This window comes from Mytilus galloprovincialis, chromosome 6, assembly GCF_965363235.1.
Source record: "Mytilus galloprovincialis chromosome 6, xbMytGall1.hap1.1, whole genome shotgun sequence".
Lineage (NCBI taxonomy): Eukaryota > Metazoa > Mollusca > Bivalvia > Mytilida > Mytilidae > Mytilus > Mytilus galloprovincialis.
The window spans coordinates 30,376,795-30,395,730 of record NC_134843.1 but is presented as its reverse complement, the minus strand read 5'-3'; the positions used below and the strand labels follow the sequence as shown (position 1 = coordinate 30,395,730).

Here is an 18,936-nt window from a genome sequence, read left to right as displayed (position 1 = left end):
CCTGACTCGGTGAAAATTATTAATGATAAAACAACATTGTTGTTTTACAACCCCCCTAAAAAAAAACGAAGAGGAAATAAAGAGTTGAAAAATAACCAAGTAGATAAACTAGCTTAGGCAGCAACCATTTGATTTTCTGGGGGGGGGCTATGGTTTTTTTTTCTGGACAAATATTTTTTTTCGCCTGTGGCGAAAAACAATCTATTTTTTTCGCGACAAGTCGAAAACAATTTTTTTCTTTCAATTTTAGCATTACATATAGTGGCAGTTGAGGGTGAAACAAACAATTTTTTTTTCTCAGAATCAAAAACGAATTATTTTTTTCTCCAAAAACTGGAAACAAACTTTTTTTTCCAAAAAAAACCATAGCCCCCCCCCCCCCCCCCCCCCCAGAAAATCAAATGGTTGCTGCCTTACAAAAAAAAATCCACAAAATATGTAACGCGGCCCTGTAAGAAAGCACCCTTAATTACGTTTACGTTTACGACCTCCACCGAGCCTCCACACTCGCAGCGAAAAACAAATCTTGATGAAATCTTAAGTCAAGTCAAGGATTACTATACATATCGTTTGGTCAAATTATGAGTACGCCCTAATGACAAAATTCTACAATTCTTAAGGGGGTGACCAACACCTGAATTTTGACGCCATTTTTTCAAGAAAATAAAATCGCAATTTTGTTTTTGGCTATTTCTTTTTATTCTGAGAACCGTCGTTCCCGAAAATATCCCCGTAGACGCTCTGTACATGTATCTTGAAGATAACATTAAAGTTTGATAAAAAAAATATATTTGAATGTGTTTTCTGTGCAGCTAAAAATTGGGTCTGCGCGGGTACATATGCTGGATTGAGTGTGGAAGCTGGGATTGTGTTCTTACTGTATTTATAAAGTTTAACATCTTCGTCAGGGCAAAGGCGAGCCGGAATTTTGATTTTCGTTTTCTGCTGTGCACATTTTGCACTTCTTCAAAGCATCTGTTATCGCAAGTTGACTTCCGGTTTTACGACAATTTTTAAATATGCTATAATTTAATATATAAACTTAACCTGATTTTTAACATTTTTCTTAGTTAAAATCTATCACGTTATTAAGATATATACAATATAAAACCTGATTAATCCGTGAAAAGGTTTTGGAGTGTTTACGTGAAAATAGCGCAAAATTTATATCAAAAATTGCATTAGATTCCTACGCTTGAAAATTATTGGTGCAATGCAATAACATTGTAATTATTTCTTTATACAAAACATGCATAATACTTCTTTTAAAAATATTAATGCGGAGCTTGGTTTATTTTATACGAACTAAAGTAATTCAATCTATTTTTGCTTGTGTATGTAGGGATTATATTTTGTGTAGTAATATCCTGTACTTGCAATTAGGCAAACACAGAATGAGATACTGTAAACAAGATAAGGATTTGTGTCTTTAGCATGAAATCAATAGTCTTTTCATATAAAAGGTATAGGTAATAGACACACACAACATATTCTTCGTCTATTTAGCTAAAAATTATATTGATCGGCCTATCCGATCTTTTTTATTTCACTATAATCAAAATGAAATGTGCATACTGGGCAACGTTCACGTGATGACATATTTTCTTTTTTTAGAACTCTCGTTGCTATTAAACTTTTTCCCTTTATTATTTATTTTTTTCCCTATAATTGTGTGTACTTATTATGCATTTCAAAACAGTTTTGCATATAACCAACAAATAAAAATGTATTTTAATAGCAAACCATGTGTGTTGTTTACATTTACAATTTTGTATGGTGGTCCACAGACTGACATTGATATTTTGAAGAATTTATTTTTATTATTTAGTCTTTATAAGGTCATTTTTCAATATGACCAGAGCAAGAAGGTCATGTAAAGCTGGTGGTAAACCCTATCGTCTAACAAGTACACTGTACAGAGTGAAGCCAGGGAAGGGGGGGTTACGTATGATATTGAGACCAAAGCATGCTTCCTTTCCGTCTGTTTGTCCACCTACATACACTGTTTTGCAACCAAATGAAGGTCTTAAGTTAAAGATATGTAAGAATAAACCTGTTCTAGCCGAAGGCTATAGGTTACTGAACTTGGATCTACTCAGGAAACACATATTACAAATAACATTGCATGTAATTCAATGCCCAAAGGTATGTGATATCAAAGATATTGAACCACTAAAGCTCTTTTTTGATGAAAGAAATCTTGGTCTTGCTAGTGTTATGTTTGCAGAGTGTCAAGGTTGTCACAAGCAGTTCAAGTTCACATCAAGCCCAATGTTGAGCAATGACATGTTTGATGTCAATGTACGAGGGGTATGGGGTTCCATGGTAACAGGTGATGGTGGTGCCCAGTTGGGTGAAACCATGGCAACTTTTAGCTGTCCAAGTATTTCGTCAAATTCATTTACTAAAATAGAGACAGAAATAAGCAAGTGGTGGTTAGATACCCTCCAAGAAGACATTTTAGCTGCAGGTATTGAAGAGAGAAATCTAGCTATTGATAGAAATGATTTTTTTCAGGGTGTCCCTGCAATAACAGTTATTTGTGATGGTGGCTGGTCAAAAAGGGCGCACAAGCATACTTACAATGCTTTAGGGGGCGTGGCCATCATCATCGGCGCAGCAACAGGTAAAATTCTCCACGTAGGTGTGAGAAACAAGTTTTGTTACATCTGCAAAACTGCCCAGACAAAAGGTGTACCTCCAAAAGCTCATGAGTGCTTTATGAATTGGACTGGCAGCAGTCAGGCAATGGAGGCTGACATCATTGTCGAGGGTTTTCTCGAGGCTGAACGAAAACATGGTGTAAGGTATATGCGTCTTGTTGCCGATGGTGACAGCTCTGTTGAAGCTCGAATAAGGCAGCATGTTCCAGTCTGGGGACAACGTGTCGAGAAAATAGAGTGTGCTAATCACGCATGTAAATGTCTTCGTTCACACCTTGAGCAACTGGTAATGGATAAGCCTAGCTATAAGGGAAAGAATAAGTTGACAAAAGCTAATCGATTACGCATTACCAGTTCCATTCGCTGCGCTATCCGTCGACGAGCACAAGAGGAAAATCGACCGCTGGCTATAAGGAAACTGAAGCATGACATCCTTAATACAGTGAATCATGTATTTGGTATACATGAAAACTGTAGTGACGATTTCTGTAAGGTAGCAAAGCAAAGGAAGGAATCAGCTAGCACAAATGAAACTTTACATGTATGCACTCAAAATCAAACTTTATTATGTATGTCATCACAGTCAGTTGTCGAGGATGAAATTAGCACAAATCCCACTGACAATGAGGATGTTATTGCTTCAGTTTTAGATGAGCAAAGTACATTTTGGTCCGAAATCTCATCTTTGACCGCCCAGGAGGAGTCGCGAGGCGATAGTTTAAACCCTGTCTCCCATGTTGACCCTGTTTTAAGACAAGACATTTCGCGTTTGCTTGTAAGGTTAGAAAATAAAGCCAGCAGTTTGATAACTTGTCAGACAACCAATCTTGCCGAAAATTGGATGTCGATCCGAGCAAAGTTTGACGGAGGCAAGTTTTACAACAGGGTCAACCGTGGTTCATGGCATGCACGATGCTATGGTGGTGGGCTTAGGAAAAATTTCGGTCCTAAGTGGTCACCAACGGTATGGGAGAAGGTTACTGGCACTAAGGCTGGTCAATGGTTTGATATCCATTATAACCGTAGGTCGAAGAAGCTTCTTTTGAACAGGTTGTACAAAAGTCGCCCTGAATACAAGGCCAGAGCTTACCAAAGAAAAATTAAATCTGCTGCTGTATCTGCCAAGAGTAAGTCTACTCTTGAGTATGGCAAAGACGCCCTTGAATGTATTCCTGATGTTAGTTCTGACACTCTGCAGGCTGATATTCAGGAATACCTTGGTAAGCACATCAATGTTGATGAGGCCGTATTGACTGCCCTAGAGACCCAGACCAAAGAACAGTCTCATAGTGGAGTCTGGCATGAGGAAAGGCGTAAGCGGATCACTGCATCTGCTTTCGGTGATGTTGTGCGACGTAATCCTGGGATCAAGGTTGAACCTCTTGTCAGACGATTCTTGTATTCAACCTTTCGTGGTAATTGTTTTACTAGAAAGGGTTTACAAGAGGAAGCTAATTCAAAAAAGGATTATATCCTTAATAGGGCAGTCAATTGTATTAACGTGGTTAGGATAGAGGACATGGGATTGGTCGTTTCAAGGGAACATCCCTTTCTTGGTGCCAGTACTGACGGCAAAGTCTTTGTTCAAGGGGGAGAGTGTGGCTTAATTGAAATAAAAAATGTCTTGCATAACAATACTATGTCTATTGTTGAAGCCACACAGAAGGTAAGTAATTTCCCCCTTGAACGGAAGAATGGGAATTTTTTCATTAAAAAATCCCATTCTCATTACCACCAGATACAAGGGCAACTGAATATATTGAATTGCTCCTGGTGTGACTTTGTTGTAAGACGTACCAATCCCTTTGACATGGTAGTGCTTAGAATAATTAAAGATGTTGATTTATGGGTAAATACAATGGTTCCAAAACTGAAGGCATTTTATTTTAAGGCTCTTTTACCAGAACTTGTCCATCCGCGTCACCGAAAACAGCCCGGTATTCGCGAACCTGGAGTTTGGTTTGAACAACGCCCCAAAGCAAAACCCAGAAAAAGGCATGCAAGTTGCCATGACAGTCCGTTGCCCTTAATTTCTGCTCCTGTGGCCAAATCTTCTCGTAAATGTCAATCTAAGACAAAATTTCTGAATCGCCGCATATCACACAAATGGATTATAGATGAGGCTTCAGGGACATCAGAATGGTATGCTGGTACTGTTACTAGCATAGTTTCTGGTGTTGATGGTGCCCCAGATACAATTTATGATGTGCAATATGACAACGAGTCAGAAGCTTTTGAGGTTGACCATTTACAGGAAGATTTGAGCACAGGATCTTTGAAATTTTTGTAAGGCCTGTATAGCAATATCTTGTATAACATTTATTCTACATACTGCTTTCTGTTGATTTAATATAAATACATATAGATATAATATTGTATTGAGAATTTGCAGTTTATTTTTTAATCAGTATTAATTTTAATTTAAAGTAATTTCACATTCAATGTTTGCTATACAGGCCTTATCTAAAACACCTTTTGATCAATATTACAACATGTACCCCTAATCTGCACATATCAATTTTTTGCTATTCAATATTGTTGAAAACTGGTTTTATATTTAATTAACACAAACTTGTACATGACATCAAATTTTTAGAAATATTCGATAATTTTAAGCAAACTATAATGTTTAACATTACACTTAACTGGGCTTTTAAATTTTAAATTTGATCTGCAATTTCTTTATTCACAATCATATTTATGATTATATTTTTATCCCTTTAATTAATAAAGTGCAACTTGCATGATACCTTTTAGGACAACGGTGCGAAAATGACAATATAAGCATTAATTAAATATAACATGTATGCCTTTAGTTGTGGAACCATTGTGTCTGATAAAAGTAGGTAGCGCTAACTCTTAATACTGTATTCCTTCAATATTTAACATACAATATATACACAATTGTTGTTTTGTATAAACCACAATGCCATCATTTTCTTCGCATATGACATTGTAAAAAATATCTCAATCAACATTGATAAGAAAAAAGGGTGCTTTTATACTCATATTAAGGCAAAAAAATAAAAGATCCATTTTATATATATTTTCAATGACTAATTCAATTTTCATAATATAAGGGTGTGTATACATTTTGCTAATTTATTTATTCTCAACATCTTTAATTATCCTTGATACTGCATGTTGACGACATGGACACCATTGTGTATTCAGACAGATAGACGACATTGACATAAATACAAAATTTTGGGAGTGCATACATGTACATGTATAGGAATATTTCAAACTATACATTTTATCTTTGTTCATTTTTGCATATAGAGTTTGAAAAAGTTAAACTTCTTCAGTAATTATCATTTTGAATTGATTTCTTAATATTATATTATAAATAAAAAAATCAAATAAGTTTTCATTATTAAAACAAAAATCTTGATAAAAATTTGTTTGGTTACAGTCTGCAACGTTAGTTTGAGATTATTAAAACAATTAGCACAGGTACATGTATACTCTATATATATTCATTGTACGCAGAACCTTTAGTTCATTTGAGTTTCTGCTTATTGATTAATATTATCTACATAACAGGTACAATGTACATACAGTATGTAGCAGTCATACAATGTAGTTTTTTTCATTATTTCACAAGGTTGTAAAGCCATTTTAAAAAACAGGAATAATTTAACCAAATTATGGGCCTGGCCTCAGGCTCACCTGAATTAAAAGTTCTACATGGTGCCCCTATTCACTTTTAAATTTTTTGTTTTAACATTTCTTATTTTCAATTCATTCATTTCTTACATTTAAAATTGAGATATGAAATATTTTACATAAATGTAACCAATGTATGTACAATGTACATATCTAATGCAACGTTGCATTTTTTGGTCAAGTCTTGCAGTTAACAAGAAGTAATGCAGAATTTTTTAATATCAGGTTTTAAAAGGGTGCTTGGAAAGGAAAAGTGCAATGTACTTGTATAACAACATAAATTTTATGTTTATCAAAGTCATGGTGATCTTGATTTAAACAAATACATAAAATGTACTCATATGTTAATTAGATTCATGAAATAAATTTTTGTTCATATCTGACACAACCTTTTCATAATATAGTCCACACTTAAGGTTTCAAACCACTAAAACGCTTTCCCTCAGAAGTTTGATGGCATAAAGTAAACTGTACTAAGAAAAAATAGTTACTGTGATTTGCTGTATAAAATGTATCACAAGCTGTATTTCCACAAAGTTGGTATTATTTGAAAGATTATTAATTCTGGAATACTCACATCCAAATATAAAAGATTATTTAAAGTTTTAAAAAATATGAAAGCCATTTGCAAAATGTGTATATTAAGAATTTTGGGAAACTATTGTTTGTTTATTTTTGACAACCGTCACTTCTGGATGTCAGACTTTTCTTATATGCTTGTTAACCTATGGTGATTTTTTGAGAGCTGTTAGAAGGCATAAATACATTTGAGGAAATCATAATGCCAGTCTAGTTAAACTTAAGGTAAATAAAGGAAAGAGGGTAGAAAAATCAAAATTTACAAAGAGTTATACAGTAAAATTCTTTGGCGGTTTGAAACCTTAAAAGTGTTTATTATTTTATATATTTTTTCATTTTTACAGTAGTTTGATTAAATCTCAATACCTGCAGTTACACTGTCTTTTTTTTCAGTGTAGAAACACACAACTTGTGTTAAAGTATTTTGAGAAATTGATACTTTAAATCTTTGAGAACTAAACAATACATGTAATATGAAATTAAACAGTATTCAAATATACATTGATTTTTTATAACTACATAATTTTTTAAAACTAGGTTATAACAACCCAATGCAATATTAACACCCTCAAATGAAACATTATACCAGTACTAAGCTGTTATCTGTCTCTGTTTTAGTAATATAAATTTTACTGCATACAAAATTTATAACAGTCTATTTAACAGTAAATATATTGATATCAGAATGGTCTATATATGATAATAATAATAATTAAATCTGTGCAAAAAAATGCATGCAGCTTTGACTGCTCTAGTGGCTATCATCATGTTCATTATGATGATTTGTATTGTATATAATGAACATTTGTTTAATAAAGTCTATATCGATATCTGTCATATAAATGAAATACTTGGACAACAATATAGTTGTGTATGGTTGATGTCGTGCTAACATTGGATTGAATTACACATTTTGTTATACTTTTTAAATGGGGTGTATACTATACCTGTACGTCATTACCCGACTGTACATTTGATAACCTTAGAATGATAGATAAGAAGTATATGTGATACTACAGGACATTTATAGTTGTGTAGCTACAGTATTTAGTTGTTTTTAGCTTGTGACATCTGACCCTTTGCAACCATAACTCATATAGATACATGTACATTTTTGTATATGCAACAAAACTTTTAAAAACATTTCACAGCGAGATACATATAAATGTATCTGTTATAATAAAATGAAAATGTTATACACTAAAGTTTAACCTTTACACAATGTGCTCAAAGTATTAATAAAAAAGTACATTCACAAGTACATGTATGTACATGTAGCCGAAGACCAGGGTTTTGATTTTATCACTAACTTTTTAAAAAATCATATTTTTATGCCAATGCTTTTACAAGACCTGATTTATATGTTTGTGATATTTTTCATAACTTTAAATTAATTTCCCTAATTAAAAACTATTGCCTTTTTAGTCCGCCTCAACGAAGTTGTGAAGGACTATTGTACTACCCCCGGCGTCCATGTCCGCGTCCGAGGTGTTTTCTCAGAGACCATGATAGCTAGAACCATGAAACCTAGCTTATTGTTTCAGAAACAAAAATTGGAACTTGCCCATATTAAAATTTGATGACCTTGACCTCAGCTTCATGGTTCATTGAACATTGAAATTTTGCAAGTTTACGTCTTAGTTTCTGTTTTTTCAAAGACTTTTATGGCTAGGGTCATGAAACATTACCAGTAGGTGCAAAATAAAATTACGCACATACCCATGACAAAATAAGATGACCTTGACCCAAAAGTCATGGTTCATTTAACATAATTTCTCAAAATGCAGTTTTACGTCCGAGTTTCTGTTTAAGCAAAGACTTTAAAGGCTAGGGTCATGAAACTTTACACATATGTTCAGAATAAAATTCCTCACAGACCCATATCAAAACTAGATGACCTTGACCCCAAGGTCATTGTTCATTGAACATTGATTTTTTTTCTCAAATGCAGTTTTAAGTCCTACTTTCTGTTTTTACAAAGACTACAATAGCTAATGGCATTAAACTTTAAATCACAGTTTTCAGAATAAAATAACGCAACTACCCATGCCAATATTAGATGACCTTGACCTTAAGGTCATGGTTCATTGAACATTGATATTCCCAAGATACAGTTTACATCCTAGTTTGTATTTTTACAAAAAATATAATAGCTACAGATGTGAAACTTTGTCACAATGTTCAGAATAAAATTATGTACCTACCCAAACCATAATTAGATGACATTGACCTCAAGGTCATTGTTCATTGAACATTGATTTTTTTTTTTGGATGCAGTTTTACGTTTTAGTTTCTATTTTAACAGACTATAATAGCTAGGTCATGCAACTTCATATGTATGTTCAGAATATAATTATACACAGACTCATATAAAAATTAGAAGACCTTGACCTTGATGTAATGATTCATTGTACATTGGAACTTTTTTTTAGGATAGTTTTACAACTTTGACTTGGGTTAAAAAACTTCACCAAGAGTTTCAGATTAAAAGTATACACGATCCAAGGCCAAAATAAGATAGGCTTTATTTCAAGGTGATTGGTCAATGATCATTCAACTTTGATTGATGCAGATTTACATCATAGTTTCCACAAGATTCATATCCAAAAACCATGGTTAATATTGAATAAATAAAGTAATGAAGCATCATTTTTTGCCAGAACAACATGGCATTTTGTGAGATAGCTGAATGTTACAACTTGCATTATTAAGGCGGACTCAGTAATCTGTGATTACCTATGTTTTCTAATTCTTGTGCTTTGATTATACTTTATTGTTAAAAACTGATTCAATATGTTACAGAAATTAATATAGGAAATGATGTGAGTTATTTAAAAATGAAACCTGAGTCTTATGTGGTTCACTATCTTGATGATTACAATACATGTAGTGTGGTATGTTGTTATTGAGTAGATCCAGTTCATTTTATATGTGTCAAAATAAAATAGGTGAAATTTAAATAATACTTTTGGGACAGCACTTGAAATGTAAAGATATTTCAAATAGTTATTGATTATGAATATGAAAAACATTAATCAATTCAGATATAAATACTAATGACTAAATACATGGACATGCAGTAAACACTTGCATGATCATTAAACTGATAGGACATATTAAAAGTGTCATCATAATTCATTTTGGTTGTAATGAATGATCTTCCATAAACAAAACAAAAATAATAGTCTTGGAATACCTCATATATTTATCAGAAGTTTAAACTTAATTTTACTACAATTTAAACAACGTTGAATCAAGTTTTCATTTATTTGTTTTAAATTACTTTATTCTGAATGTAGCATACAGATATTAGACATGTCCATTACGGCGTTGGTATCTGTTTTAGTAATTGTTATTGTTAATTTTTTTTTTTACTAAAAATGTATCCATGCTAAAAGGTCTCTTACAGTACATATCATAGGTGAATCCAATGGGCTCCCCCTTATGCTATAAAAGTTTGGTTGATTATTTAGTAAAAATTGGAAATCACTGGAGTGGGCCCTCCCTTTTTTAATTTCTGTATCCGCCACTGCATATTTTTCATATTGGCTATATAATATAAAGAAAGGTGTATTTTTTATCGTTAAAATACCATGAGTGGGATGCAAGTATACAATCTTTTATTACAATACACATTCTTAACATTCATATAGAGCAACTTATTAGACCTTCATTTGTGGCAGTACAGGAGCTTTAACCAAAATGAGTAAAAAGTTTTTTGTATTTTACTTTGCATATTCATGTAAATGCCTGTGTGATTCAGTGTATATTTATTCTTATTATATGCTCAATTAACTGTTTGTCTGAATTCTTATACGGTTATGCAACTGTGTCATAATGTTGAATTTATTAACTGTGTTCCTGAAATATGTCAGTTATAAATGACCAAAACATGCAGGACTCTTAATATTTTAGATAATTTATATAGCAATCAACTGGTAAAATTATAAAAAACTGATAAGCAAAAGCAGATGTCAAGATCTCATTATTTATAGACTTTACACATGCTCATTTAATTTATTGTACATATGTAGCAAGTACTTAAATCATGTTAAACTGGGTGAAAATTTTAGATACTCAATTTTCGACTCTTCCTTGACACCATTTGTGACGATGGTCTCGAAAAACAAGGATATACTGTCAGATGGGGAGGAAAAATGACAGTGTAAGGGGATAGCAATTCCCCAAGCACTTAAAAGAGTACCTTGTAGATTTAAAAAACAAAACAGTAGGCTGATGCCACTACAAGGGCTGATCCTTTACACTGCAAAATGGAGAGGGATTTATATAAGTTGTAATAACTTGTTTCCCAATTCACCGTGAATAAATAAGTTTAAAGTATTATTATCATATGCATTTTGACATGTTTAGTACAATACATGTTTAGTTATTTTTGTATTCAGATACGAGTTTATAGATGTGGCAATAGATTTGTATTTCAATGAACATGAATGTGTATGTCCTGGTTTCACTCTATTCATAATATTAATTAAAATAATGCAAGGATGAAAGGTACCACCAGTTTTGCAGCACCAGTGCTATTTAAAGTTATAAAAAAATAATTAGTTATCAAGCATTAAATTTATGCATAATTTAACACAATAATACCTACATGTATTCTTAAACTATTTTTATTTTCATATACACTTCAAGGACTTAAAAACTTACTGACGGACTTGGACCACCACTAATTCACTGATGTACATGAGTGTATCATGAAAGCATAAAATAATATACTGTACTTACATGTAAACAGTATGCATTAAAAAATATGTGCAATGTACATCATACTACATGTATTGAAAGAATTTAATATGTATATTTATAGAACCTTTTGCAGGTTAGTATTTCAATTTTCCATTGATAAATTATACTTTTTACATACATGTATGATAAGTGCACAAATAACTAGCACAGTGACACTAAAAAGGTAACAATCAAATAATAAATTATAGCTGCCTAAAAACTGTGTGGATAAACATACATGTATTGCAAATAGTCCTTCAAATATGTATATTTTTTACTGTTTTTATTTTTTAGGCTAATATATTTATGGTGTGATTTGATATCATTAACATGAATTGTGAAATTGCTTCCACTACACTTTCATCAAACCTCATGATGTTCACCAAAATTTGTGTGTGTAAACCATGAGCCTCAAGTTTACTAGTTGATAAAGTTTTGCAACAGGACATCAAAAGTGTATCCATGGTTTGATGAAGTACATGTAGCAAGGTAATTATTGTATATGTTTAAAATGTATGTTTGCATAAAAGACAATTGTTGGGATTGACTCAACATCTGATATGTGTCTGTCTTAATTGACATCAACTTTCTTCTAAGGTATATGATCATTTTGATGCTGTTTGCTATTGTTTTTAGCACATCAGAAGTATTAATTTGTGTTGCTTCCATTTCAGAGAATTGACACATGCATGTTTTCTTTTTTATTTGAATGGTAATTTAATTACATTTACTGTACAAAAAAAGCAATTACAAAAAAACATCATACTTTTTTTTTACAATAATTTTACAATTATTAAAAAATTGCAAGTAAAATTACAAGTAAAATTTATAATTGTAAGATTACAATTACAAAACTTTCTATTTTTTCTTATACAGCTAACATTGTTATTGTTTGCTCCTATATACAAGTACATGTATATGCCACTGCACATGTATCTATGATGGAAGTCCTCCCAAGAGACATCAACACAGAGAATTCAGTGAACATTTAAATGGACATGGATGTTTGTCAAAGGTCATGTTAGATTGAACACCTGTATTACCTTATAATTATTAATGAACAGTAAGTTGTTATTATCTGTATTTTTTAAAGTATAACTAATTTGTCTTATTGATTATCAAGAATATATCACCAGCAAAGTAACTCAAGAATGTGCCTAGCATGAGTTAGTTTAAGTCTGTTTGACGTGTGTGGTATATTTTTTATTATTTGAAAAACAAATAAGTTTTACTTTTAATTATATAGATTTTATATTTATGTTTTAGACAATATCACATGTGCTATTAATGAATAGTGGATGATTTGATTTTGCCATGTTGTATCACGTAAGAATATCTGAGTGGAAATGTGTTTATAATATATTGCTTGATATTATGTGTTTTATTCACCCTAGAAGGTTAGAACCGTCATCTATATACATGTAATAGTTAAATTTTAAACAAGGTACAAAATAGTATAAACAAATATATGAAGAACTATGTGGAGATGTATTTAAAATTATTTCTGATTGCAAAATCTACACCAAAACAACAGAAAATATTGATTTAGTGTTGCTTTATGCTAACCTTAGCAATATTTCAGCTATATGACACAAGCCAATTATTGACAGCAACATTATTTAAACAAATGACATTTAATTAACACCTTTTCATAACTTGCATAATTTATTGAAAGGCATTACCTACTTGTAGATTACAAATATTATAATGGATTATACATGTAGATAATACTAAAGGATCAAGTATGTTGGATTCTAACCCATTCTTATTCATGAGATTTTCTGAAAAAAAAACTTGGTTCAACATATTGTTGTACTTGGGGCATATACTTGTGATATAAAAAAGGGGATAACAGCAAATGACTACAATGCCACACAAAACATCAAAACACACCTAAACAACTCCCCAACACTCAACCTCACTCAAAGCACAAATATAGAGACAGAGACAAGACAACAAGAAGCCGGGAAATCCTGACTTGGTACAGGTATTCCACCAGTGGAATAGTTGCATTGAACCGGTTAGTGAGTACTCAAACCTCTCCATTATATTCCCGACCAAATTCAAACACACACACTGAAAGACACACAATAAGATACCTGCACAGTATACAGTCAACAATATCGACCTCATACTATAACAACCAACAAATCAAATAAAAGCATTAAAAAACTGAAGAACACCTACATTACAAAATGCCAAAACACAAAAATAGATTTAAACCGGTCCCAAATACACTAAGTAGAGACGAGTTTGACTCATAACCACACGTAGTATGCCTATAAAGAAACAAGTAGGCAAGTACAAGCCAAGTGTGTACTGTCAATTTGAACACGTTGTGTGTGGGTATGTAATAAACCATCCCAAGCGTCCACGGGACCTGTTTAAACATATTATAAAATAAAATAAGGCAATCATAACCGGAATTTAATAAGTTTAATAAAATATATTTATAACAGTGCTAAATCACTGCCTATTGTGATGGTGATTAAAGGTGAACTAAGTCTTGTCGCTAGACGCGTCATTTATTGATCTTGAAACTTATCGAATGCAAAAAATAAGAATAGATTTAAAATTGCCAGTACTGTAAAACTGATACACAAATAATATAAAAAGACAATAATTACAATAATCACAAACAAAAGCAGGTCAAATTGTGCTCGCAACTACTGGAAGCTAGCTAAGACTAATATATCTGTTGGTATAAAAACTGTCGCACAATTGAAAAATTATCACAAATTACACTCCAATTGGGATTGGTTTGGTGCCATTCAGTCATCAAAATAAATTGAAATCGGCAGTTTTAGTGAGAGGCCAGTATTTATTGAGAATCTTCAAGTCATTGGAACATAGTGTTAAATTAACCGATACAACCAAAATATCATGTTTATATCCTTTACAAACATAAGATTTTAAAGTTTTACCCAGTCTTGAAAGTTGATTTTTCAGTTTTTTACATTTATTTACAACATTGCCATAAAATTTAGGATGCGAAACACCTTCTGAGATAAGTTGTCTACGGGTTACATTATATTTAATTACAAGATGTTCATACTTGTTATAAAATTTTCGGAAAGTAGCCAACAGTTTATGAAACCTAAATCCTTGTTGAAGTAATGTTTTAATTAAGTGTCATTATTTATTTTTACAAATGTTTTTGTAGGATACCACTGTATGATTATTGTATAGTTCACATAGTGACATAGGTGTATGTTGGTGAAACAGTTTTACTACCACAATGAACATATAATTATGATAATACAAAATTTGAAATTGTAAGTATAGAAGTATTCTTAATATTGTTTTAAGTGTATAATATCAATATATGAATATGGAACAGCAGTATTTGAATACACAACATCTGACAACTTAGCAGTAATATCTGGAGTTCCACAGGGAAGTGTGCAAGGATGTATTCTTTTTCTTATGTACATAAACAACTATCCACCGAAATTTATAACATTTTGAAAATATTGATTTATAACATTACAAAATAATTTTTTTTTCAAATTAAATGAAAACAGTGGTAATTTGCATATCTGAAACCCCTGCTTTGTATATTACAAAAAAGGGTGCACTCGACTTCCACCCATATGTGAAAAAGTTGGCCGGTTACTTGCCCAAGGTCGGCGGTTTACTCCGGGTACTCCGGTTTCCTCCGTCAGTAAAGCTGGTCACCATGATATAGGTGAAATATTGCTGAAAGTGGCGTAAACCACCAATCAATCAAACAAACAAACAAACAAACATATCTGAAACAGTGGCTATTATTAAGATGTCAAATTTTTAACCAAACAAAGACCTATGTTGTCATTTTGTAACACAAACAATGTCAGCAGACAACATTTTGAAAGAGGTCTGTCCAAGGAGAACCTAAGCTAGGTTTTGTATAATTTGTCCCGGTTGTTCTGGAGCACCAAAATTAAAGTGTTGATAATGGACACCTGAGTGATGGCAAACATCACCTGAGCCAAGGCTCTGGTGAGAAAATCAACATGTTAACATTATACCACATTAACACATTGCATCATAAAATATTCTGTTTCAATTTAACAAAACTGTTGCTTATAACAATTGTATGTAAAATCAGAACTTCTACCTTATTTTGAGGCAAAAATTATTTTTGTTGAGAAAAAATTTAGTAAACATCATAGGCAACTATGATTTTCAAAAACCTTAACCAGTCACACAGTTGTTACCTTTATTTAATACATTACTTCAAATATTGACAATGCATTGAAACATTGTATATATATATATATTTTTTTATAATTTCAGATAATGGAGAAGATGATGTATGTTAAGAGATATTGAACATGACAAATAATAATGGAAGTTAATTTTGTTCTTGTCTTTTAATAATGATGACAGCTTAATGTTGGAAGGTTAACTTTATATCAGTACAGTCCATCTGATAAGCACATAATGGTGTTAACTTGTTGCGCATATTGTGCATAAATGTATCTGGAACCTCTGTTTTCATGTAGTGTAAGCATTATCAAGGGAGACAATTCAAACACAAATATTGTTTTGCTATTCCTCTATGTTACAATATATAATACATAAATTGGAAACAATATAACATAAAAACTATTGTTCCTGAACAAAAGTTTGTTATACAAACTTTTATATTGTACAATAGTGTTAATAGTGCAATATAATGCTGTAGTTTAATATTTTAAAATAAAAAGGATATTAATTGAGACCCATTTAACCAGTATCTTGGTATAGATTATGATTATTTTGTCATGGTCTTATTTGTATTATGGTGTGAGGGGCATTAAGTTTTACTACTGTAACAGAATTTTTAAGTATTGATCAACTAATTCTTATATTAAAAGTAAGCAGGGAAACTAAAACATAAGGGATAAGACTTTTCTTGTTTTAGAGTTCTAAAACTTTAGTGAGAAAATATTTAAAAAACAAAAATGTTATTCATTTAATATTAAAATTATCCTGAGCTAAATTGTGGACAATGCTTAAAAAGACGAAAATGAAGGTTATGTATTTTGGGGTTATTATAAAACAAAACACTGAAATTAGCATTGTTTTCTTGTAGTTTTTCTCTTTATGTGGACATGGCCATCCATGTTCCTTTTTTAGATATGTTTTCAAACTAAAGCTTAATATTAACTTATTTATAGAACATATGTTATCACATTGTAGTTCTTGTGTTGTATTGTAGAGTTAATTTTTTATTAGTCATAACCAATTCCTGATGTATTTTTGTAAGTATTTTATGTAATAAGATATAATTTAGGATTTGTTTACACAGGGTAAATGCTTGATAAATTATAATACAATTGTTAAATATTTACTAAATGTTCTGTCATAATTAGTTATAACCACTCTGTGGCGCAATTGGTAGCGTGCTCGCCTTCAAGAGTGGGAGACCAGGGTTTGATCCCCGGTCGGGTCAAACCAGAAGACTTAAAAATAAGTAGTTGCTGCTTTTCCGCCAAGCATGTGGCATTCAGTTGTGAGAGGAACGGCTGGTTGGCTCAGAATCAGTATAATGTGTCTGAGTGGGGTGTCTGTCTAACTGCGGGCAGTTCTCCAGTGTGCTAGCACTGTTGAAACAAATCCAGCTCAGCGTGCTGGTCTAGTCACAGCAGACAATTTCAATGCACTACACCTTGTTCTCGTCATGATATAGCTGAAATACTGCTCATTTGACGTAAAACACCATTCAAACAAACAAATCATGAGTAGTTCATTTTTAATCTGTCTGGACAAAGTTGCAAATGACAATTATACCACCCCAGTGCACATCCGAGTTGTTAATGCTAGCCTATTGTTGAAGATAAAATATATTGAACTTTCCAATACAATGCATTTATTATGTTAGGGACAGGCACATTTAATTCACTGTAAAAATGATAAACTTATGCCATGTCTAAATGTTTGTGAAACCATGTCTTTTATGTTTATTAACCTATACAAATGTTGACCAGAAATTGATATTGACCTTATTTGAAATAGAGGAAACAAGTAAATAATCAAACTCTGATACCCAAACATGTATATATCTGTTCAAACATGCATATATCTGTATATATATGGTAAATTTTTTATGACCCCTTGGGAGGACCTTGACCTGCACACAAAGCATGCCGGTTAAGGCATGACGCTACAATGACATCATTTAAAATGATGTTCCTATATCATACTTCAAAAATTTTATGATTTGCACACACCAGGAATCTTTGGTTACAGTTTATATTAAAGTCTCTGGTACTAGGATCCATCGGAGACAGTGATTTTTTAAATCATCATTAACCACCGGACACCCTATCTGTATATAAATATATATTTTAAAATCTGGTTTTGGTAAACATTGTGCTAACTAAGTTATTTTCACCCACTGTAGACATGAAAAATTTGTCATGCCTAAAATGTCGGGACCTATCAAGTATATATTTGCTGAAGGTGCAAAAAGTTTCCTTCAAATTTAATAAGAAAAAAGAATATGTTTTGCTGCTTCTCTTTGAGTATAAATCCATGTAAACAAGAAGTGGATTGGAGTGTTGATGCATCCTGATGGGTGTATGTCACACAGGCATTATTCACACAAACTTTGCATGCACTTGTCATGTTCACAGACTACTGGTAGGTCAAAAATATTTGTTAAGTTGATGCATCCTGATAAGAACATGCTACATGGACATGTGTTGTTTCACCTAAACCTCGATTTCATGGTCCAGTTTTCATATAAATTTTTACCAGTGCAAACTGCTCAGGTTTTTTCATCACTTTTTGTTCGCTGTTGTCTTAATTTTGTTAACTTTTTCACATTTTCATCTTGTTCTCAAAAATGACTTGTGGAGAGCTACACAAAACTTTGCTTGAATACTCATCTAGGTGTTCTTCAAAAAATAATGTAGGGTAACCTTTCCCCCCATTTGAGATTTCCACCAAGGCCTCTCATTTGTTGAAATTAAGAAATGTGAGAAAAAAATTCTTCTTCAGAACCAGTAAGTGGAACAAAAATTGTTTTTACCAAAAAGTCTATGAGTGATCATCCAGTCTACTATCCTAGATTGCGAAAATGGCTGATGTGCAAATAAGCAATGTTTCCAATCAAACAAATATCTTTTTAGCAACCAAATGGCCAATCCATACCCAAATTTGCGGAAAATTAATAGTTCTATCATGACCCCATTTCAAAATGTTGAAAGGAAAAAAAACATACAAATGTTGTTCTCAAATACAAGAAGATAAATTGAACCCCCTTAAACTAATTGTTTTACAAACATAGAATTGGTGGAAGACAAGCATA

General features: G+C 32.1%; 1 long non-coding RNA gene across 3 annotated transcripts; it reads left to right on the top strand.

Annotated features, from left to right (window-relative positions):
• The first annotated feature begins 1,355 nt into the window (after window positions 1-1,355).
• On the top strand, window positions 1,356-16,979 carry LOC143079339 (uncharacterized). 3 transcript variants are annotated; one of them, XR_012979395.1, is made up of 6 exons: window positions 1,356-1,463; window positions 11,952-12,146; window positions 12,534-12,720; window positions 12,924-12,983; window positions 14,821-14,932; window positions 15,936-16,979. It is a non-coding gene; the product is annotated as an uncharacterized LOC143079339 (long non-coding RNA). The 3 variants fall into 3 exon arrangements; XR_012979394.1 differs by lacking the exon at window positions 12,924-12,983; XR_012979393.1 differs by having other exon boundaries at window positions 12,534-12,983.
• The last annotated feature ends 1,957 nt before the right edge of the window (window positions 16,980-18,936 follow it).